Below are 21,632 nucleotides of genomic sequence, written 5' to 3'. Positions count from 1 at the left end.
AGCAACTAGATCTGTCAGAAAAAATCAGGATGACAGAGGAACCGGACCCTGGGACCCAGGCTTTATCAAAGGTGTTTTCTTGGATAGGCTGTGATTTTAAAAGTTGCAAATGATAAAACTTTTTTGCATCCCAAACTAAAAAATAAATGTGTGAAACAGATGGAAACACAACTGAGCAATTATTAAACAATCTTTTGCCATCAGATTAAGTAATGTCCATTCTCTAAAGTGGGCACAGACTTCATGATAAATCAATTTTCCAGCTGGATGATTGTGTGTGGATTAAGAGATGAAAATTTATCAAAGAAATCCTTCTCAGAGGGCCTGACACCAGTAAGAGAAATCAATTTGGCTGCACTGGAGGGCTATTTGAACCAAGTAAATTTATAGCCATAAAATGTTTCCTCTAAAAGACATGTTTTGCATCAGTACAATGTTTCAGTAAAAACCGCATTTATAAGTAATTTCAGCCAATTTAATTCCACTGATGGTTGATAATAGAGGGAAAGTGAACCAACCATGTTTTTGTTTTCTTTTTTAATCTTGAGTTTAGAAGGCAGGGCATATTTCCTTAATTTTTCTTAAGTATTAACTGCCTTCTCAGGCTCTAAGCATCACTAATGTAACAACTATAGTCAGTTCTTCTACATGCTAGAGTATTTAAATAAAATACAGTTCAAAAATGTAGTAAAAGATGTGATGACTAACAGCACTAGATCAAGGCCACTAACTGAAAATATAAGACACAGCTATGCATTGCCTAAATGAAATGACTCAAATGTGTTTTATAATTGTTACAATGTTCATGGGTTTAATAATTTTAATGAAAACTTGATGTCATTACTAAAATATACAGAAGAGAACAGAGATTACGAGTAAACACTAGCTTACTGTTCATTGATGATATAGTGTAGCCATTCCCTCTAGGCTGAACATGATCATCATAAACTTGAAACTGAGCAGCTATGATGACATGCATGAGACCCTCATGAGATCTGGCCCAACATTCCCACACAGAAGGAAGAAGGAGGCTCACAAGATCATCACGAGGCCCTCTCCTCCCTGATATTCCAATTACTGCTATATAAGAGATAAATAATGGACCAAAAAGGACTATCTGATGCTGCCTTTGAGTCATTCTAGATCCCATAAGTTACCCCAACAAACTCATTGGTTCATCAAGCTGTACTTGAGTGGAATACTTTGTTCTGTTGGTGCCCCTTCTATCTGTGGTGAACGTTTCTGTATGTCTCCCTCCATACTCTCCCATGGATGAAGTTGAAGCCACAGCCATGGATACAGTTATGCAGCAGATACCAAGATAACCATCAGAAGAATGGCAAGAGGAAGAAAGGCAAAGCACACACTGTGGATGTGCTACATAGATCTTCAGAGCCAGAACTACCAGTCATAGCCAGTGCTCAGTAAAGCATGATACAGTCATCACAAACTGGGATGGAAAACTGGAGAGGAGCCTGACACTGGTTATGAGGATTGGCATTAAGTTAGAGTTTCCACACTTTTTCTTTTTGTTTATTTAACTCTAGCTATTTGGCTTCCATGTCACTGGGATATAATCTTCATTTTCTGTCATATTACATGAAGTTCATGAGTAACAATGGGTAGAGTTGAGCTTCAACACAAGGGAATCTGACTCCATAGTCAATAACTTCTCAGTACAGCCCGTTTGAACAGGTCAGTCTTGAAGACTGTCTGCCAATATCTTGTCAGCAAAAAGTTTTAAAATGACATAAGGAAAACAAGAAAGTAGGTGATTTCATTCAGTAAAGGTTAAGAAAATATGGGGAATGGAGAAGCAAATAATCCAATTTTAAGGAGGGAAAGAATAAGATAAGTGAAGGAAGCTAGCTATGTAACAGAAATAATGCACCAAGGATGGTTATCTGGAAATTTTCCAATAAAAGAACAACAGCACATATCCCACAACACATTGACATTATGGCTAAATAACATTAGCAGAAGGTTATGTACCAGGGTAACCTATCTGAGCCATCCTGGGTATACAGAGTCTACCTCTTCCTGATGCTGGTGGACAAAGATTCCTTGGTGAGTTTATTATTCAAGTAGGTTGTCAGGGGAATGTTTGTGGGGCTGGAAGGGAAGGGAAACAGGGGGAGGACATGTTTAGTTATAAGAATCTGGAGGAAGAAGGCATGATGTAGGGGAAAGGATAGAAAAAGAAAGCTTATAACAATGGAGAGAAAGAGAGATTCTGATCCAGGCGAAAAGAAGTAGGAAATAGTTGGTGTTTGTAGAGAAAAGGTCTGCAGATTCATGAAATCAAGCAGTGCTGATGCCGGCCCAAGAGAAAGAGGCCACTCTTCCCAAGTGGGGAATTTTCTTTTTCTTTTGTGGCAATAGGGATGAAGCCCAGAGCACGGCACATGCTAAGCAAGCTGTCTACCTCCGAGCTATACCAGCACAGTCTTTATGGAGTGCAGCAGAGGAAGGGGCAAGGTGCCGTGAGGACAAGGCTAGAGACAGGTATGATTGGTCAGACTGCTGAGAATACAAGAGACTGGGAAATAACTGAGGGAGGATTTAAGAGGTAAACTGAGTCCAATGTAAACAGGAAATAACTAATGGCATATTATTATGGTGACCTCAATAGATCCTGTAAATAAGTGATTGCTGGCTTAAGTTTTTATAGGGTGAAGAAGCAAATGACAAACGAATGGACATGAAAGAAAAGAAACACAGTGATAGATATGGTTTCCATTGCAAAGAAAAGAAATCAAACATATGCAAATTAAATGAACTTTTGAAGAGAGGCTTGATAGCCAGTGTCTTTTAAGTACATCGTGATCGTTATTTGATAGAAACTTTAATGAAATTGAATCATTACACATTTGGTTCCACAGGCTGGTAACCTTCCTTATCAATGTCTCCTCAGATTCTAATCTACTTCCGGGTTGTTAATGTCTACCTCCACGAAAGACTTCATACCTGAAAGAACTGGCCTCAGAACTCTTTCCCTCCTCAGCTGGTATGTGTATTCATTGTCAAATGAGTTCTCCTTGGAAAGGTAAAAAGTCCATAATATTTCAAACCACAAGATTTTCATTTCAAACAGAAAGGCAGTCCCCAATAATCATTGCATTTTATTGATTTAGATAATTAGACCATCTGCAACCTCAACACATACAACTTGATTCACTTGTATTTAAGGGATCAATAGACAGACAAATATTAGTCATTAGATTCTTGATCAAGTTCATGTCACTTTTCATGGTTTTTCTAATGCTGATATTGACATGCTGTCAATAAACTGACCAATACTTTGATTTATACAAAAGTTGGGCTGTCAATCAGAAATCTTCCTACAATTCGCACCCTGCTGCTTCCAAAAGCAAAATGTGATGGGTCAAGTACATGGAGATTTCTATTTTAAAATCTGAGGGCTGACCTGTGGGCCTGCATAGGAATCTCACTTTACTGAGAAGACGTTTTGGGTAGAAAGATTTTTTTCTTTCCATGTCTGCCCTAATTACTAAGCTGGACCCTTTCAAAGGAAGGAGCTTTCCCTGCAGAGGAAGGTCAGAGACTTCATAACATCACAGGTTGTTTCTAAGGAGAGGACTGGGATTCTGGAAGGAAACATTCTCATCTTCTGAGTGTGTCACCATCTATCTTCTTCTTCCACTACTTCTGTTTTACAAGAAATTCAAGGAGATAGGCTACTTCTGTTCCTTGGCATCTAGAAGAAGAATGGGGCTTTTAAACCAGCACAGTCCAATGTGCACAATGCTTGCCTGGCAGCTACTAGGTACAGCCTCAGTGAGGTAAAACTTACTACAGACTACAGCAGAGAAACCCTACACATTCCTCTATATGCCATTCCCTTCAAATGAGACAAAATATTTATGATCAGAGTTGAACTGACTGTTGACTATGATGTCTCAAATCTCCATAATGCTTTTTTGGGGGGAAATTCATACACAGCATGTTATTTAAATGGGCAATTGACCTGAAGACTGCAGTAAGATCAAGACATAAAAATGTAAGAGACACGAATTTCACTGAAGAACAACCAGTTGGAACACTGCCAAGGGTAACAGTACATCTTCATTTTAAACATCCTTTATGGAGCATTTACTACAGAGTGGGCATTTTCCTCTATACCATTCTTGATGGATAATTTGTCTCTATGCTCCACTAGCCAGCCTCTCTGCATTTACTTTCCCCCTCTAACTATAGTTTCTTCCCTGTCTCTAAAAAAAACTCACTCCCAAAATATGACCAGTTAAAAATCATTTATGCTTCGTATTATCTATGCCATTCAAAAATCATTTTCAAAGTTCCCTGTCAGTGAAGAATGGCAGGCTGTGAAGCTAATTAGAATTCTAGTTATATGTAAATAGTGGAAGTACTGATAGGGCCCAAGGATTTTCCTGGCCCTGACAACATCCTAACACTGCTGCCTGTAGCTAAGAAACCAGTCTGGAATACAGAGAGGGTTCCAAAGCTTTGGCTACTAAGTGAAAGATAAACACTCTGTGTCTTTAATAAGGCATTTCTTACTACTTAGTGAACACTTGTGGTGTACTGCTATTCTTCTAAGGACTTCTCCTGTCTTAACCTAATTTTCACAAAAAAAGTAGTCTATGAGATAGATAATATGGTCTCTATTTTACCTACAAAACCCCTGATGCACAGGGAGGGGCTTTTGTCTGGGGTCTCACAGGCAGTAAGTGGTTGAGCTAGGACACAAATGTAGCTGGTTTGGGAACACAGGCTCTCAAGTCTCTCTGAAGACCAATCAGAACTCTGAGTGTCATACAGAAGACATATTCACCTTTTTTTTGCTAGCTTCTCTCTTTAAATCACACAATATGGACTATTCAGCACATACTTGTGTGCTCCAGGACTGAACATTCTTCACTAGAGACAATGTAGCTCCAGTGGTGCAGATAGAGGGGAAAGTAATGAACTCAGAGTGAGAAGCTTTGGACTCAGGCCTAATTTTAAAATTAATTTAAATTTAAATTAATTTTTATTAATTACCAACAAAGTAGAGTACTCTTTGGCAAGTTTCTTAGCCTCCCTCAACCATTTACAGTGCCATTCCATAATTCTCCCAGTAGAGAAAGGAATACACTCACCAAACTACTTTTCTAGGTGTGGTGGTTTGAAAGAAAATAACCCCCAAAGGGAGTAGCACTGTTAGAAGGTGTGGTCTTGTTGGAGGAAGTGTGTCACTGTTGGGGCGGGCTTTGAGGTCTCTTTTTCTCAAGTGTCTCTCAGTGTGACAGTCAGTTGACTTCCTGTTGCCCGCAAGATGTAGTACTCTCAGCTCCAGCACCACGTCTGCCTATATGCTGTCATGCTCCCCTTCATGATCATAAAAGACTGAACCTCTGAAACTGTAAGTGAGCCCCCCTCAATTAAATGTTTTCTTTATAAGAGTTGCCATGGTCATGGTGTCTCTTCACAGCAATAGTAAACCCTAACTAAGACAGAAGTTGGTACCAGGGACTGGTATATTGCTATGATAGGCCTGACCATAGTTTTGTTTGGAGTGATTTGGATTTTGGTACTTTGAATTATAACAGCAGTGGAATGCTTTAAGCACTGCTTAATGGGCAATACCAGTAGGAGCATGGAAGACAGTGGTGCTAAGAGTTGTTTGAACTGTCCAGAGGTTTCAAAGAAGAATTTTAGTATGTTGCCTAGAGAACATTCTTGTGTTATTTTGGTGAAGGAAGTGGCTGCATTTTGTCCTTGTCCAAAGAGTCAAGGACTAAAGTGGGCTAAAGTGAAGACTTTTGGATTAATTCCATTGGCAGAAGAAATCTCAAAACAGCCTAGTATAGACTCTGTAATATGGATATTAGTAGTAATGAAGATATATAATGAAAGGAGCAAGCTAAGCAGGGAAAAATATTTGAGGAGAAAAAGAGCACCAGAAGGCATAATGGAGCTAAGTTCATTATTCAAGGAGATAAACAGATTAAGAAAAGGAATAAAGAGAGTGGTAACCTCAGGGGGAGATCCCACCCAACTAAGTTTCCAACTTGTGAAAAGGAATTAAAGAAAGTTTAGAACTGGGTGTGGTGGTGCACACCTTTACTCTCAGAACTGGGAAGGCAAAGGCTGGAAGATCTCTGAGTTTGAGGCCAGCTTGGTCAAAAGATCAAGTTCAAGGAAAGCCAAGCTTAGGCAGTAAAGGAAAACAGAAAGCTGGTGAAGATGAAATTAAACAAGGGGGCCATGTTCTAGGCCTAGAAAGCAGAACTTGGCAACTTTGGCCATGTGGTTCTGGCTTTAAAGATAGAAGAAATTAGTTATAGAAGTTGCTTCTGCACCTCAGGACAGCATGTATCATGGCTGTCCCTGAATAGAGGTCTAGTAGAGAGGCCATTCTGTGAAGCTGCAAAGTTGCAGCCTGGATTGCCTTTGAGTGCCCAAGATGTCAGAGATGCCAGAGTCCTGGGATACCTGTCAAGAAGAGCTGCTAACAGGGAGTGGAACCAACCCAAGAGAAAGAAGTGTGTTGTAGTTAACAAAGCTGAACACAATTGGAGAGTTGGAGAGTGTTTTGACATCAGATATGGAGATACAGAGTTTGCCCAGCTGGTTTTCTGTCTTGCTTTGGTCCAGCATTTCCTCATTATGCTCCCTTCCCTGTGTTTTGGAATGGTGATGTATATCCTTTGCCATTATATGTTGGAACTATGTGGTCTGCTTTTTGATTTTCATTTTTACAGGTGGATTAGAGTTAAGAGATTGCCATGCATCTCAGAAGAGACTTTGGACTTAGGATTTTTAAACATTGTTGAGAATGTGATAAACTAAGGAAACTTTTGAAGTTGGACTGAATGCATTTTTTGCATTATGATATGGCTATAAGCCTTTGTGGGTCAGGGAGTGGAATGTGGTGGTTTGAAAGAAAATGGCTCTCAAAGGGAGTGACACTATTAGGAGGTGCAGCCTTGTTGAAGGAAGTGTGTCACTGTGGGGGCAGGCTTTGAGGTCTCTTTCTCAAGCATCTCTCAGTGTGACAGTCAGTCAACTTCCTGTTGCCTGCAAGATGTAGCATTCTCAGCTCCAGCACCTGTCTGCCTGCATGTTGTCATGCTCCCCTTCATGATCATAAAAAACTGAATCTCCAAAACTATAAGTGAGCCCCCTCAATTAAATGTTTTATTTATAAGAGTTGCCATGGTCATGGTGTCTCTTCACAGTAATAGTAAACCCTAACTAAGACAGAAGGTAAATGGAAAATTCAGGGTACAAACAGGATCTGAACTGAGACTTCTAAGGCAAAAAAGACACCACAAGACAGTAAGTTGTGAAAGGGAAGTTTAAGAAATTTAGACAGAGGGGAAAAATACACATTTGTATCATCAATAAGAACCAAAAGAAAAACAATCAAAAGCATTGAAACTAATAATGACACTGAGCGTAAAATTAACATGTCTATTGTTAAACAGCAATCACTGTCAGTTTGAGACTTGGGCCATATCCACCCCTCTACCCCAGTATTTTCAAGGCTTCCCCTTCTTTGGCCCAGACATTTAATTTGACATTAAACATATACCACCTGAAAGACTGTCTTTAATTTCCTATACATGGCCCATATACAAAGATCTTCAACTGGAGACCTTCTAGAGTTTTGACCTAACTATTAAAAGAAGCTCATTATGTCTTTGTAGCCTGCTCTGGAACTCCAACCTCTCTAGCCATCTGTATTAGTCATGGTTCTCTAAAATAACAGAACTTATACAACAGAACGAAAGAGAAAGAGAGAGAGAGAGAGAGAGAGAGAGAGAGAGAGAGAGAGAGAGAGAGAGAGAGAGGGAGGGAGGGAGGGAGGGAGGGAGGGAGGGAGGAGAGAGAGAGAGAGAGAGAGAGAGAGAGAGAGAGAGAGAGAGAGAGAGAGAGAGAGAGAGAGAGAGAGACTGACTTACAGGCTGCAGTCCAGCTAATCTAACAATGAATGTTTGTTAACAGAAAGTCCAAGAGCCCAGAAGTTGCTCAGACCACAAGACTGGATGTTGCAGACGGTCTTCCAAATATGATGGAATCCTGAAGAAGTAGGCTATAACACCAGTGAAGGAATAGATGTGCTAGCAAGGTGAGGGCAAGCTGGCAAAGAGCAAAAGCTTCCTTCTTCCATTTCTTTATACAGGCTTCCAGCAGCAAGTATGGCCCAGATTAAAGATGTGTGTTGTCTCATCTTAAGATCCCAATTAAAGGCATGTGTTTTCCTGCCTCAAAGGTCCCAACTAGAAGTGTATTCACCCACTTCAAACCAAGCAAAAAATATCTTACAGGTGTGCCCTCCATTTCTGAACTGTAGTTTACTCCAGATATAGTCAGGTTGACAAACAAGAATAGAATAGCCATCAAACCATCTGGCACAAGGATTGCGTCAAGGCTATTATGCCAAAGAATTCAGATGTTCAGATGCCTCTGAGCTCCATGCTTCATAGTCTTAGGGACAGAGTATCCCAGATTCCCACCATTAACATAGCTTTAGGACCAAAGTTCAAATGCCAGATCTTCTATTTCAGCATGCCAACCTGAGACAGCTAAACAATCTCTTATGTGCCTTTATTTCTCATCCTTGCAATGCAGTTAATGATACTCAATAGCATCTTTTGATGAACATGGTATCTGGAAGATACTTAGGAGTATGCTCTAGACCCCTGTTATGGAATCAATTCCCAGAGGGCATTGCCTCCCATTGCCAATGAGACTTTCACAGTGTGGTTATTTTTATTATACTCCAGGCACAGCTACCTTTTAGAGATTCTGATGCAGACCACATCTTCCTCCCTGGGGCTCTGCACATGCTATTCCATCTGTAGACTATGATTGCTATCTGTAATTCATATGACATATTCTGAATTTTTTTCATATATTTCACAGCTTTGCTCCTAAACAGTCTTACATCAGGTTCTATCTCTGCCTGCCACTTCTCCAGAAATCTCTCACCTCATTTTCTAGGGCAGCAAATTTCCCTCCTTCTGAGCCCTTTTAGAGCTGTGACCACTACTGTTGGTGCCAAACCGCATCCTCTCCACATCAACTCCATACAGAGAAGCCTGCCCAGGGCTCTCTGTTCAGTGGCCTTGGCTTGTCTATGGGAACAATTCTTCTTTGCAAACAGACTGGCTTTAGGTCTTTGAAAACAGACAGAAACATCCAGATGATGCAAATTTGGGGACCCATTACCTAAGATTCTAAGTCTAATAGGAAGCTACTGGGGAGTTCTAACCTGGGAGAAACATGGTTTGGCTACTGCTTTGTGGAATACAAACTGAGCAGGAGCCTACCTGAAGAGGATCTCTGAAGTCTGGCTCATTCCAGTTGGTTTATCAGGAAGGGAGAAAAATCTCACTCTTTCTTAGACATGAGGCAGGATAAGTAAACAGTGTATAAATAGACACACAGTTCATCTGCTGTATGAACATTTCACAGAGGGGATGCTTAAATGTGGGTGGCAATGAGAAGAAGATTCAGAAATGCTGATCTAGACTATGTGAGAGGCAGTAGGTGTACCTTCTTAGGACCAGCCATCCATTGCACATACCCTGGCCTGGGATGGCCCCAGAAGCCTGCTGGGCCAATAGCCCCAGAACTGCCCTGTCACCTCATGTTTCCTTGGAGCTGTGCAGACACTGACTCATTCACCTTCTCAATGGGAAGATGGTCCAGTAAGATAAGATAGTCTATTTGCAAGTCAGCTTCTCTGAACACAGATGCTCCTGTTTGCAGAGTCTCTGGAAGTACAAGCGAAGGAAGGAAGTCGCAGGAGGTACACAGGGCGGCGCAGATACCTCGCACCTCAGTGGGACCTCTCAGCCCCATGCTTCACGTTTCTCTTCCTACCAAGATTCTATCTGTTTCTTACCAGATGAGTTCCTGGGCTTTCAGCAGAGTGCAAGATAAAGGCCTCATCCCCTGAAAATCCTGGGTGGGCAGGTATTCTTTTGTTTGAACATCCCAAGTGCTTTATAAAAATACTAATAATGCCAATAGCTGCTATTTCTTGAACACTTAGGGAGATACTATTGTAAGTATTTAATTTACATTTACATTATTTCATTTAATACTCTCACTGTTAACCCTATTTTACAGAAATGACACCAAGGTTTAAGGGAGTGAAAGGGCTTCCCTGTTATTATACATCTAGTAAGTACATAACAGACACCATGCAATAAACAGTCTTCTAACTCTCAGACTGTACATACAAGGCTTTGCACCTCACCTCACTGGATCACAATCAATGGGCACGTGCCTCTTTCCTCCATTACCTCTAATTTACCAGTCCTGATGCCATGAATTTTATAGTCAACTCCTTTTGTAAAACCGCAGGATATTACTTGCCAAGACTCAGCTTTGTCATCTATAAAATAGAGACAGTAAATGTCTTCCTAATGGTTCAAGACAAAAATTAGACACATCTTTTTACACACTTACCACAGCAAATGGCACATAAATACTTAGTGAAATGTGTATTTACCAAGCGACTATGGAATGCCAGATCTCATGTAGGGAAAATAATAATAAAACAGCTGCCTTGGAGCCAACACACTAGGAATTTACTGTATGTTGGCTGCACTCATTCTTGGAGGACAGGGCCTATGTGTGCTTTAACAAGGATTTTCTGTGGAAATTCCTGATAGTAAGTTAATATGCAATAACATTTTGGTGAGCAAACAATAAAGCTAATAGTTCACACAATTTCAGAGATCCAAAGTGTTGGAGATTATGTTAACATAGTGGTTGACATTTATCTAACAGTAGGTAAAATACCTTAAAATGAAGTACAAAGGAAATATCCCCAGAGTTTGCATACATGGAAGCCATTTAAGCTTGACACCACCACTACACAACTTACACCATCATACTTGTAGCCCCAAACAGAATAACAAAATTGAATGACACAGAAGCAAGAATATATTTAATAATACTCAAGATGTAGGGACGAGAGGGGAGAAGTTTCAAAAGCACTCATCTTTAAGCGATAGCAATCAACTGATGCTATTTGAAGACAATAATTTATGAGCATAACTTATTTTTAGCCAAAACTCATATTATTTTTAGTCAGAGATTTTAAAGAAACAACATATCTGAAATGAGGTAAATTTAGTTCAAGTTTCATTTTCTTTTAGTTTCATTTTCTTTAATTGCTTAGAATCCAAAAATTTATATTATTTTTGTTATACTTGTTTATTCATTTTCACATAAATATTTATAAATATCCAGGTATATAGATGTCTGAAATAATATACATCTAAGGTTAATAATGAGAATTATAGTATGAGAATTTTAATTGCTCTCATAATCTCATAATTTTTGGCCTTATTGGAATTCTTAATAATCAACATACATTATTTTCATAAAGTAAGTTTCAGGGCTGAGAAGATGACTCATACATGCAATGTTTCCTTTACACTTCATTTTCAGGTATTTTTTACCTACTGTTAGATAATATCAGCCTACTATGTTAACATAAAGCACTTGCCATGCAAGCATGGGGACTGGACTTCGGGTTCCCAGAACCCATAGAATATTGAGTTCTACCTGGTTTCCCAGCACTCAAAAGGCAGAGATGGGATCTAGCTAGACTAGCAGAAATGGTGAGTCCTGGGTTCAGTAAGAGACTTGCCTTAACATGAAAAACAGAACACTCAAGGAAGACACTGGATATCAACCTCTGGCCTCCAAATGCAGGCATAGATGAATGCACACACTCATACCCACCCATACAAGCGCACATGCACACAGACCACAGCAATAAGTTGGTAAAATTGGAATAATTCAAGAAATCTACTCATTTTATATAAAAATCCAGTATTCCCCATGTTTAGCATTATCATATCCATATTACAATAGTTATTTCTTTCAATTTCAGTGAACAACTCATTGCCTGCGAACAAACTTTAGTCACTGCTGACTATACTATAAAGGATAAATAAATTCTTATTGCCTTTACTTTTGGAAATGTCTTCTGCCAATCAAACTCTGAAGCTTTTATATACATTTTAGCAAAAGAAGAGAGATTTCATAAAACTATGCCTGTGAAGTGCTTTAACTCCTACTGCATTCTGTCAAAGTATGGGCTGGCATTCTAGTCTAAGAGTTAATGTTTTTCACAGGGAAAATGATGCAATCTTTAAAGAAAACATAGGTATTAGTCACTGTGCTCCATCCCCTTTCAGTGCTGGCCTCTCTCCATTGCAGCCTTTACGAATACCTATACCACCTTGCCTTGAACTAATTTCCCTACCACAAAAGGCAACCTCATGGCATTCCAGGAAGCTCTAAATATGAATACAGATTTCTCTTATAGTGACCTAACTCTATTTCCATCAGTTTCTTGTTCTTACTGCCTGTACTGTAATCCAGCTCTTCTCCTGTCCAACCCCCTTTAAACTCCTGCAAACTTCCTGTGTTTCCTGAGGTATCTCATCCTGGCTTCACCATTCCCAGCACTCCAGTGAGCTCTTAAGTACAAGAGCTACCAGCTTTGAAAATCCTGATGGTCATTCAACTCTCTCTAGTGGTCAAGGCAGTGCCTAGAGCTAAAAACGTTCTTTTGAAAACATGCCAAAGTGTTTTCAGGAATCACAAATCCAACTCATACAGCTGTCCCTTTAAATCATTCGATGAACACATCCTAAGTTGTTAGATTCTCTTACAATTGCTTCACCTATCTTGGATTTCAGTTTCCTCTTCACCCTGGCTTTTTTTTTCCCTTGGCAAACTGGTGATCATTCTTATATTACTTTTGACTGAAAGTGGCTGAATCTTGGGTTTTAAGGCACCTTTATCAAAATCGGAAGCCAAGGTGATGCTGTGGAATTCATGGACCATTTCATGAAATCAGTTAAAGAAATGAGTGAGCCAATGGCAGGAAGAAGCTGAAGCAGGGCCTTCCAGAAGTAAGTTTCTCAGGCTGGACCCTGGAGCACTTCTCTATAATTTAACTCAGGTGACTCCTGCATACTGCCATCCTCTAATCCAAAACACTGGTTTAGGGGCAATAACTCATGTGTCCCCTCCTGGTTGAAAATTCTATTGCTCATTTATCTAGGTATGGCCAGGGATGGAGTTGTGAATATATGAACCTTTTGCTTATAGGTCATCCTTAGAAAAAGGGAAGTAGGTATTTACAAGACATCTCACAAAGTTGCTGTGGTTCTAGAAGCAAAGTAACATGCAGAGATATTAATCTATATTCATCTTATTTCCCGCCTTTCCTCCTTGACAGGCATCAAAATGGAAAGTTATTGCATCGGGACAAGTGAGGTAAGTAGAAAAACAGAAATAACTCATCAATACTTCTAGATCCCTCTAAATCTTAAATTCTTAGAAGGATTTCTTGAGATGATATAAAAATCTTCTTAGGAAATTTCTTTGAGACTATTAAAAGAGATAGAGAATTTTAGATATGAAGAGTCCCAAAGAAACATAAAAGGAGGATTCTCTCAGAGTTCTTAGGGGAAAGGGAGAGAGAGGTGTAGCAACTCAGAAAGAGGGATACCCATGCCTTGCTTCCTGGCAGTCACCAAGAAAGCCATAACACCCTACAGGTGTGTGTGTGTGTGTGTGTGTGTGTGTGTGTGTGTGTATGTGTGTGTGTGTGTGTGTGTGTGTGTGTGTGTGTAGTATGTGTAGGTAGATGGGTACATAGGAAATGTCACAAAGATTCCTAAGGACAAAGTATGACCTGAACACTACACTGAGAGAGTCGTGGTGGCAAAATGCTGGGTGCTACAGTGTCACTCATGTGGCCTACTACCTCCATGACCAGAAGGCTCCCTCTGCCAATGCTGTGGCATGCTATCATTCTCCCAGACCACAGTTCTCGGGAGTGGTGTAGCTCTAAGAGTGGTGGAGGTCAACTGCTTAACCTTCACAAGAAAGAACATGATTAAAACGGAAATTAAAGCTGTTTGTAATAAAAACATTAGGTGCTTGTTTTGTGGCTGTTCTCACTGATGAGGATGCTTATCTTCTTGGCTTGAATGAAAAAGACAGGAGCAAAATGAGACTTCAGTAGTTCTGCCTCACCACTCTGGATTTATCAAGCTAGAGAAATTGTAACAACGAAAGCCCACCCCGGTCCTTAAAAATTTGTAGAAAAGTTTTTCCAAGCCGGGCAGTGGTGGCGCACGCCTTTAATCCCAGCACTCGGGAGGCAGAGCCAGGCGGATCTCCGTGAGTTCGAGGCCAGCCTGGGCTACAGAGTGAGTTCCAGGAAAGGCGCAAAGCTACACAGAGAAACCTTGTCTCGAAAAACCAAAAGAAAAAAAAAAAGTTTTTCCAATCCTCTTCTAGTTCATGACATTCATTTTCCTTATGCTATTCTCTAGGACTGATGACACAGCCTTCTGTGTGTATTCTTAGGCTGGACCCATCCCCTTGTCCCCTCTCTGAGATGTGGTTCAGGCAGAAGCGCCACCTTGCTTTGTCATTCGACCAGCTTGGGACTTACACTTCATAATAAATTCTGTCTTAGCTGAGCTCTTGGATTTAGCAAATGGTGATCGATTGGCAGCCATGGAGATGCTGCATCCTGAAGTGAAAATTAGAGAGGAGGAGAAAACTAAACAGCCAAGTCACCCAGACCGAGCCTAGGATTTCACTACCCTTTGCCCTCTTCATGTTTGCAATTAGAAGAACAATTACTTCTGGAAAGGAGCTAGCTCAGTGATGCAATGAATAAAGCCAGGGTGTCAGGTGACCTGGATCTATTCTTAGCCCTGTACTGTGCAGGCAGGAGTGACCTTGGGCAAGTCATTTTTCACATCCTAATTTCATTGTTTTCCATTACACAAGTAAGAAAAACACCTTGTTACCTCCTTACAAAATAATGTGTATGCAAGAATTATGCACATGATGGTGATTAAGAAAACATGTTTTCAGCCGGGCGGTGGTGGCGCACGCCTTTAATCCCAGCACTCGGGAGGCAGAGGCAGGCGGATCTTCGTGAGTTTGAGGCCAGCCTGGTCTACAGCGCGAGATCCAGGAAAGGTGCAAAGCTACACAGAGAAACCCTGTCTCGAAAAACCAAAAAAAAAAAAAAACAAACAAAAACCCATGTTTTCTTTAGTAATCTGTCATAGCTTTTCTTTAGATACTGTGATCTTTGTGGCATTAAAGTTTTTCAAATATTCCTAAGAATTAAAATTAACATGTATTTGCAGAGCTTAAAATTAGGACTAGCTTAAACCAAATCAGAAAGCAGACTTAACACAAAGACAGTACCCTCCACTACACATTGAGTGTTCTAACCTTAATTACCCGGGACTTACTTGAATGGGCAGCAAAACCAGAATCCAAAAGCCCTGCCACTCTCCTATGGGCAAACAGTGGAGGATGCTAGAGAAGAAGCAGATCTATGGAGATGAGGACACTGTCAAACAAGGCCAGGACTGGTGCCAATTCTATAAATGATTCCACTTTCTGCGGATCTGTTAGCTTAATTTTTTTTTTTTTTGCAAAGCTTTCCAAATTTGTGCTAGGCTTAGAAATGTGGCCAAAGTGACTGCCTTCATCTAAAAAGAGAACGGATGACCATTTTAATGAGTCTAAAAAGCCACTCTTGCTTTTTCACTAGATCTGTACTCAAAATATTGCACTATATTTATGGCTTATCCTGCTTTAAAGTAAAATAAATTAAAACCAGGAGTATTCTCACTGGCCTACTAGGGCATAGAAAGTAGAATGCAAGCCTTGCAAGCAGGCAAAATACTAACCAGATTCTACTTAAAACTATGCCCTTGAGCAAACACATTAACCTCTCTGAGTCCTGGTCCTTTCTGTACAAGAGGTTCAGCACCACTTACTTTGTACACACAATGGGCCAGCAGAGCTCATAACCAAGGCAAGTTTTCTAAATCCTCTGTATTAGGCCCAGGATGAGCCCAGGGGAGGCATCAGGCACTTCTCACTGCCTCCCTTAGACTATCATTTAAGGATTTTTTTTTCCTTTTCTAGGTTGCATGGACTATGTGTTGGAAAGGTGAAAACCCAGCTCTGCTAGTACTCACAGGGCTAAGAGCACCAAGGTGTGTTTCTTGTCAGTGAACACATCAAAGCAGAAGTGTACATTTTTACACATTACCTCTAACATAGCAGTTCTCAACTTGTGAGTTGTGACCCCTTTGGGGGGTTGCATATCAGATATCTTGCATATCAGATATTTACATTATGATTCATAACAGTAGCAAAACTATAGTTATGAAGTAGCAACTAAATAATTTTATGGTTGGGGGTCACCGAAACATGAAGAATTATATTAAAGGGTCACAGCATTAGGAAGGTTGAGAAGCACTGCTACAATGCTTACACACAAACTATTTTCCAGGTAGGGGACAAGAGATTGTATTCTCAGTGGATGGGGAAATATTATTTAGCACCTCTAGAGGCCCAAACACATTTAAACACAATTTGTGTTAATGTTTATTTCTCTCAGAGGAGAAAGATCATTATCTATTTCCATAACAATTATTCCAAAATAATTTCTACCTTCTAGTTCAGCAATTTTATACCGTCAAAGTGCAAAAACCTTTCTTTCTCATACTTAGAAAAACTGATCTAAGACAGCCAAGGCTGTTACATAGAGAAACCCTGTCTCAAACAAAACAAAACAAAACAACCTGAGACTCTAGACAGAGATTTGGCACTGGTAGGGAGCTCTCAGAGAGCAAGAGCAGCACCATGGTCGCCTGAACATACCTAGAAGGGTGCCCTCTCTCCCACAGGTGACACCATTCATTCAGACATTTTCATTTGGACCTCATTTGCATGAGTATCAGGCTAGGAAATTGGAATTGCTACAACAAATGGGTTACTGGGGAAGGCTTTTCCTACTAACCAGGAAGGGTCTTGTTCTCTTTGAAACATCTGTAATTTTTCTTCCCATGTTTCAGAGGAAAGGGCATCAAGCTTGGATGAGTGAGTGTAGATATCCAAATGGGTTCAAAGCAGAGCAACTATGGCTGAGGGCTTGTTTAACAGCACTGCTCTATTGGATGGATTTTTTTTTTTTTAATGCATCAATGTTGAGGTCATCTATGTCCACTGTGCTTCCTTCCCCCCAAACATGCCCTAGAGCACTCTCAGTGAGAAGGGAAAGCTCAAGGCAGGCATGTGAGAATTGGACCTGTCAGCTGCAACATAATGCTATTTCCTGTACTGCTTTTTATCTATCCCCACAAGTCTGCTGCTTCTCAATTAATGTCCCAACCCTTGTGGATAACACGCATGCTAAAAAGTCCTGCCAATTCCAAAATACTACCCTCAATAGCTTGTCACCTGAAAGACCAATGAAAAATGTGTTTAATTTGCAGTATATCGGTATTTAACAGTGATCTGTGACACTTTAGACAGGAGATCAGGGATGAATCTAATAAAATAGAACACAAAACAAGTCAGTTTTGATTAGGGCAGGGAAATAAGAGATGTGTGGGTTTGGAGAAGAGAAAATAAAAAGGACTTGGCTAGAAGTTGACTTCCTGCAGAGAATTTAAGAGGTTTGTTCAGCATATGAAAGTAGAGGTATGGAGGCCCAATGAAGGAACAATTCTCCCCCTAATCACAGAGGCACTAGGGTAGTGTATGTTCAAGGGTTGGGTGAGTACAGAAAATCACTAGATTATTCCCTTATCATGAGATTGTTTTTACTCTTCATTAAAGGACCCAGAAGCTCTAAGGAAGACACAATCCATTCCTGAGTTTCCAGCCTTTTATGTTGATGAGGTCAGGAGGCTGTAACCACTCTACCTCCTCCCACAACAGTAATTATAGTTTTATAGGGACACGGATTACTGTTTTGCTGGCAGTTCAGCACAAACCCTAAACACAGGGATGTTTCTTTTCCTTCCAAAGGCCAGCCTGTTGGTACAGGCTCACATTTGCTTTCCGTGGTTTAGCTTCTCTGCAAAAATCAAGCATGTCAGATGAATGGCTGTAACTTTTGTCAGCACACAAGCTGAGACATGCTAAGAATTAAGCTGATTTTAAGTCAAATACTATGTACATCCAAAAAATATAGCTGGTGTTAAAATTTGGCCCAGAAGAGATTATAATCGATTCCAAACATGATCAAACCACCAACAGTGGAATCACTGCAAGTTCTTCAACATCCCTGATGATTTTTCTAGGTTCCACAATAAAGTTTTAATTTAAAATATTAAAAGCAAGGTCATCTGAAGCAAAATTCAGTCTGCAATGATATGCACGAACCCAGAGCTTTAACATAACTAGATTGTGGAGCACTGTATACTAGGTCAGAGAAAGGTGTTCATTAGACCTCTATCAAGGATGTTAACCAACATCATGCCAAGTTCCACACTGTTCCCAGTTCCTACTTCTCTTCTTTTGCTCCACCAATTTTATATCTAGATAGGGCAGAAGACTAGGATATGAAACTCAATCCTCAGACAATCATGAGATCTATAGCACCCCATTCCCTTGGCTAAAGCATTTAGCCCAGACAAGCCATACCTGTGAATAAGAGGCTTTTCAAGTGCAATTCTTTCCTGGGACTGTTCACTTAGGACTTGGGGAAGGGAGCAGCCTTGGGTTATGGAACCAGAAGGATATGAATCTAGAGTTTGTGAAGGCACAGGAGGGGCAGGGTCTGTAACAGAAGAGAGTAAGGCCAATAAGGGAAGAGAAAAGCAGAGCTAAAAGAGAACCAGCAAAAATACCAAAAGACAAAGAGTTAGAAAACAGGATGGCAACTTTAGAAGCCCCTGAAAGTCAGGAGCCACCTGGAGGTAGACCAGCTTTCTCACCAGGATATTAGGACCTGGTTGGGCTCAGTCAGGTGAGACCCAAATGCTCATCCTTTTGCTTAGGATTCTTCTGCTGGACTTCTGCCCCATATAAAAAAAATCCTACTAATATAAAGGACAATAAACTCCAAATTTCAAAGTATCCCCCTCCCCAAAGCAGATGGAATGATGTTAAGTTCTCTGAATAAGAGATTCGAACTACATAGTTATTCAGTGGTTCTGTCTAGTTTGAAGTCTTAGAAAAGAATAATGCTGTTACACAATAAGTTACTTCAGGGTGGTGATTTAGAGTTGCTTCAATTCCCACAGACATTTGAAGCAAAGCTGTTTGCTTCCCCTGGGCAGAAGCCAATGTATTCACTAATGATTCTGCAGAAAGCACAATTTATCAAGTCAGTGCGGTGAACCGCCAGTGAGAAAAGAACAGCCTAGGACAGACCCAGAGACTAGAGAGAAGTCGCCTCTAAAGCTTCAGCTGTAATGCATCTTAACTGAAAGCTTGCTAAGCATTTCCACAGGCTGGAGTACAGCATGGCTGCTTAAACACAGATGGCTTCAATCAGTGGGTCCCTTAAGGGGCAATCCTATTGGGAATCCGAAGATGACCATTACCTATTAGTATAAGCACTGAGATCTAAAGCACACAGAGAAAGAAAGAAGACACACTTTTTAGAGCCTTTGTTATCCTTGTTGGCTAGTATTACTAACAGCACTGATCATTAATTCCACCACTCACTATCTGCCAGGAAATTACTAAACATTTTTATTTACACGATTTCATTTATTTCTACAACTTCCCTAGGAGAGGAGAGGTAAGATTACCTGCATTTCTCAGATGAGAAATTAAGTTCAAGAAGATGACTTACCAAAATCATGAAACTAAGGCTGGGCCAGGACTTGAAACTATGCCTAATGGGTTTATGAGTTTAACCAGTATGATCCACTGTATTAACACTGTATTAACCAGTGTTTTCCTCCAAAGAGGCTGCTACCTCCTAGTTCCTGTACTATGCCCAGCAACCTGGCATTTGTTGATGCTGCCACTAGACTGTATACCCTGGAGAGCAAGGAAGATTATTATGGAGGTGTTTCTGGCTGAGGAGAATTGGGAGCTCTGGAATCCTCAAAAGCAATGATTCCGCGATGAGGGGTAATCTGATATTCGATTCTCAGCTTTAATGCTTTCTTCCTAAACGAGGGCTAATAAATCAGAGATCTAATAGACCTTGCAGCAAGCCCTGGAAAGAGCTAAGCAATGGTTGTCGAGTCTCAGAGGTATATCTAGAAAATGCCTTCTGGTCTAGACAATAGAATTTAATATTCTCTCTCTCTCTCTCTCTCTCTCTCTCTCTCTCTCTCTCTCTCTCTCTCTCTCTCTCTCTCTCTCTCTCTCTCTCTCCCCTACCCTCCCTCCCAGCCCCTCTCTCTGAAACTTAGATTCCCTCTATGGTGACATAACCACAGTGACACACACCCCATCTGCAAGCATGAATACTAAACAAGCTTTGGTACAACTGCAGCCACTGTGGGAGAAAGTCAGATGTTTGGTTGCCTGACCTGTTCCTCTCAAAGGCTCACCTCGGTATCGGTATACCTTGCCTTCCATAGCTCTATACTACAAGATCCCAGACCCTGCATTCGGTCCTTCGGTCCATCAGGACTGTGTCAGGGCCAATATCAAACTCTGTAGGAGTTAGTAAGCAGAAATGTTGATGATTAAAACAGAGAGGTTTCTTATGCACACACACACACACACACACACACACACACACACACACACACACACACACACACACACACACACACACACACACTGCTCCCAGCTAGTTGTCCTTGAATTAAAACAAGGTTTGGTTTGTGGCCTCTGGAGACAAGGACATTGTCTGCTATTGGAAGGAGGAGTGTCCAACACTTACATAGAGGAACAGAGACCGCCTTTGGAGAACTAGAGAGTTCTGAATGGAGGAGGAGATGATGTTGTTGGTGATGGTTGTGATGATGACAAGGTGACAGAAGAAAACGGTGATGATGAATGCCACCTATAAACACAAGCACAGTACAGCAACAGATACCCTCGTTATTGCCGAGACAGACACGAAGCAGCGTCTATTCTCAATCCAACTTCCTTGCAGTATAATTGTATCGTTTAAAAAAAAATAAAAATAAAAATAAAAGCCTGAATCCTTCCCCTCTTTGGCCCTCCAACCCTCCCAGCTTTCCTGAGCCAAGCTGGAATGAGACCGCACTGAACGGGTCAAGAAGGCTAGGGCCTGAGAGATAATGACATGAGTTCTGTAGACAGGGATGTTGGGGTGATTCCAGGGGCCACCATCGCACTTCCCAGCACCCAGCAGCCTGGCTGCAGAGCTGGAGGAACCAACTCTAGCTAGAGAGAGGACGCTAAGGTAGGAGCTTATCAGCTTTGGCCAGAGCCCTACAGCCGGGGAGGCCGAGCAGGCAGCCTTTGGCTGGCAAGAAGAGGTAGGGCAGACGGCGGCCAGGAGCAAGACTCTTTTACCTGACCAGGTACAGCAGGGGTAGCGGTGGCTGCGAAGATGCCTCAGCGCTCCAGTCCAGAGTCACAGCAGTGAGGCAGCCGCTGCGCCTTCCACCGCCGAGGCCCCGCCCCCAGGCGCAAGCTCCGCCTCCCTAGCACGCGCCTACCTGACAGGCTGTTTGGGGGAGGTGTGCAATGGGCTGATAGACAGCCATGCTGACCAATAGAAATGTGTAGCGGCTGCTGAGCAAGAGGGTGGGAAGGCGGGCAGAGAGCCGCAGCGCCAAATTAACTGACCAAGCACTGTTCCTGGCCCGATCGCTGAACCCTCACGGCGTGGCCTGGGACCTGGT

At 41.2% G+C, this 21,632-nt stretch overlaps 1 protein-coding gene across 6 annotated transcripts in view; it reads right to left on the bottom strand.

Moving 5' to 3' along the window:
• The window catches only part of Fmn1 (formin 1), a 380,313-nt gene extending 358,902 nt beyond the window's left edge, over window positions 1–21,411 (bottom strand). For 3 of the 6 annotated variants that reach the window (XR_008214879.1, XM_052723123.1, XM_052723128.1), the window contains exons 1-3: window positions 21,301–21,411; window positions 20,699–20,821; window positions 18,490–18,625 (exon numbers count right to left, since the gene is read on the bottom strand). The gene's annotated coding sequence lies outside the window, so the exon portion shown is untranslated. The remainder of the gene's footprint in view (window positions 1–18,489; window positions 18,626–20,698; window positions 20,822–21,300) is intronic. The other 3 variants (XM_052723124.1, XM_052723126.1, XM_052723125.1) reach the window with 3 other exon arrangements.
• Between the last annotated feature and the right edge of the window lie 221 nt (window positions 21,412–21,632).

This window comes from Peromyscus californicus, unplaced genomic scaffold, assembly GCF_007827085.1.
Source record: "Peromyscus californicus insignis strain IS unplaced genomic scaffold, ASM782708v3 Scaffold_7__1_contigs__length_154581171, whole genome shotgun sequence".
Taxonomy (NCBI): Eukaryota; Metazoa; Chordata; class Mammalia; order Rodentia; family Cricetidae; genus Peromyscus; species Peromyscus californicus.
Note: the sequence above shows the minus strand (reverse complement) of the source record. Positions and strands in the feature narration are given on the sequence as shown.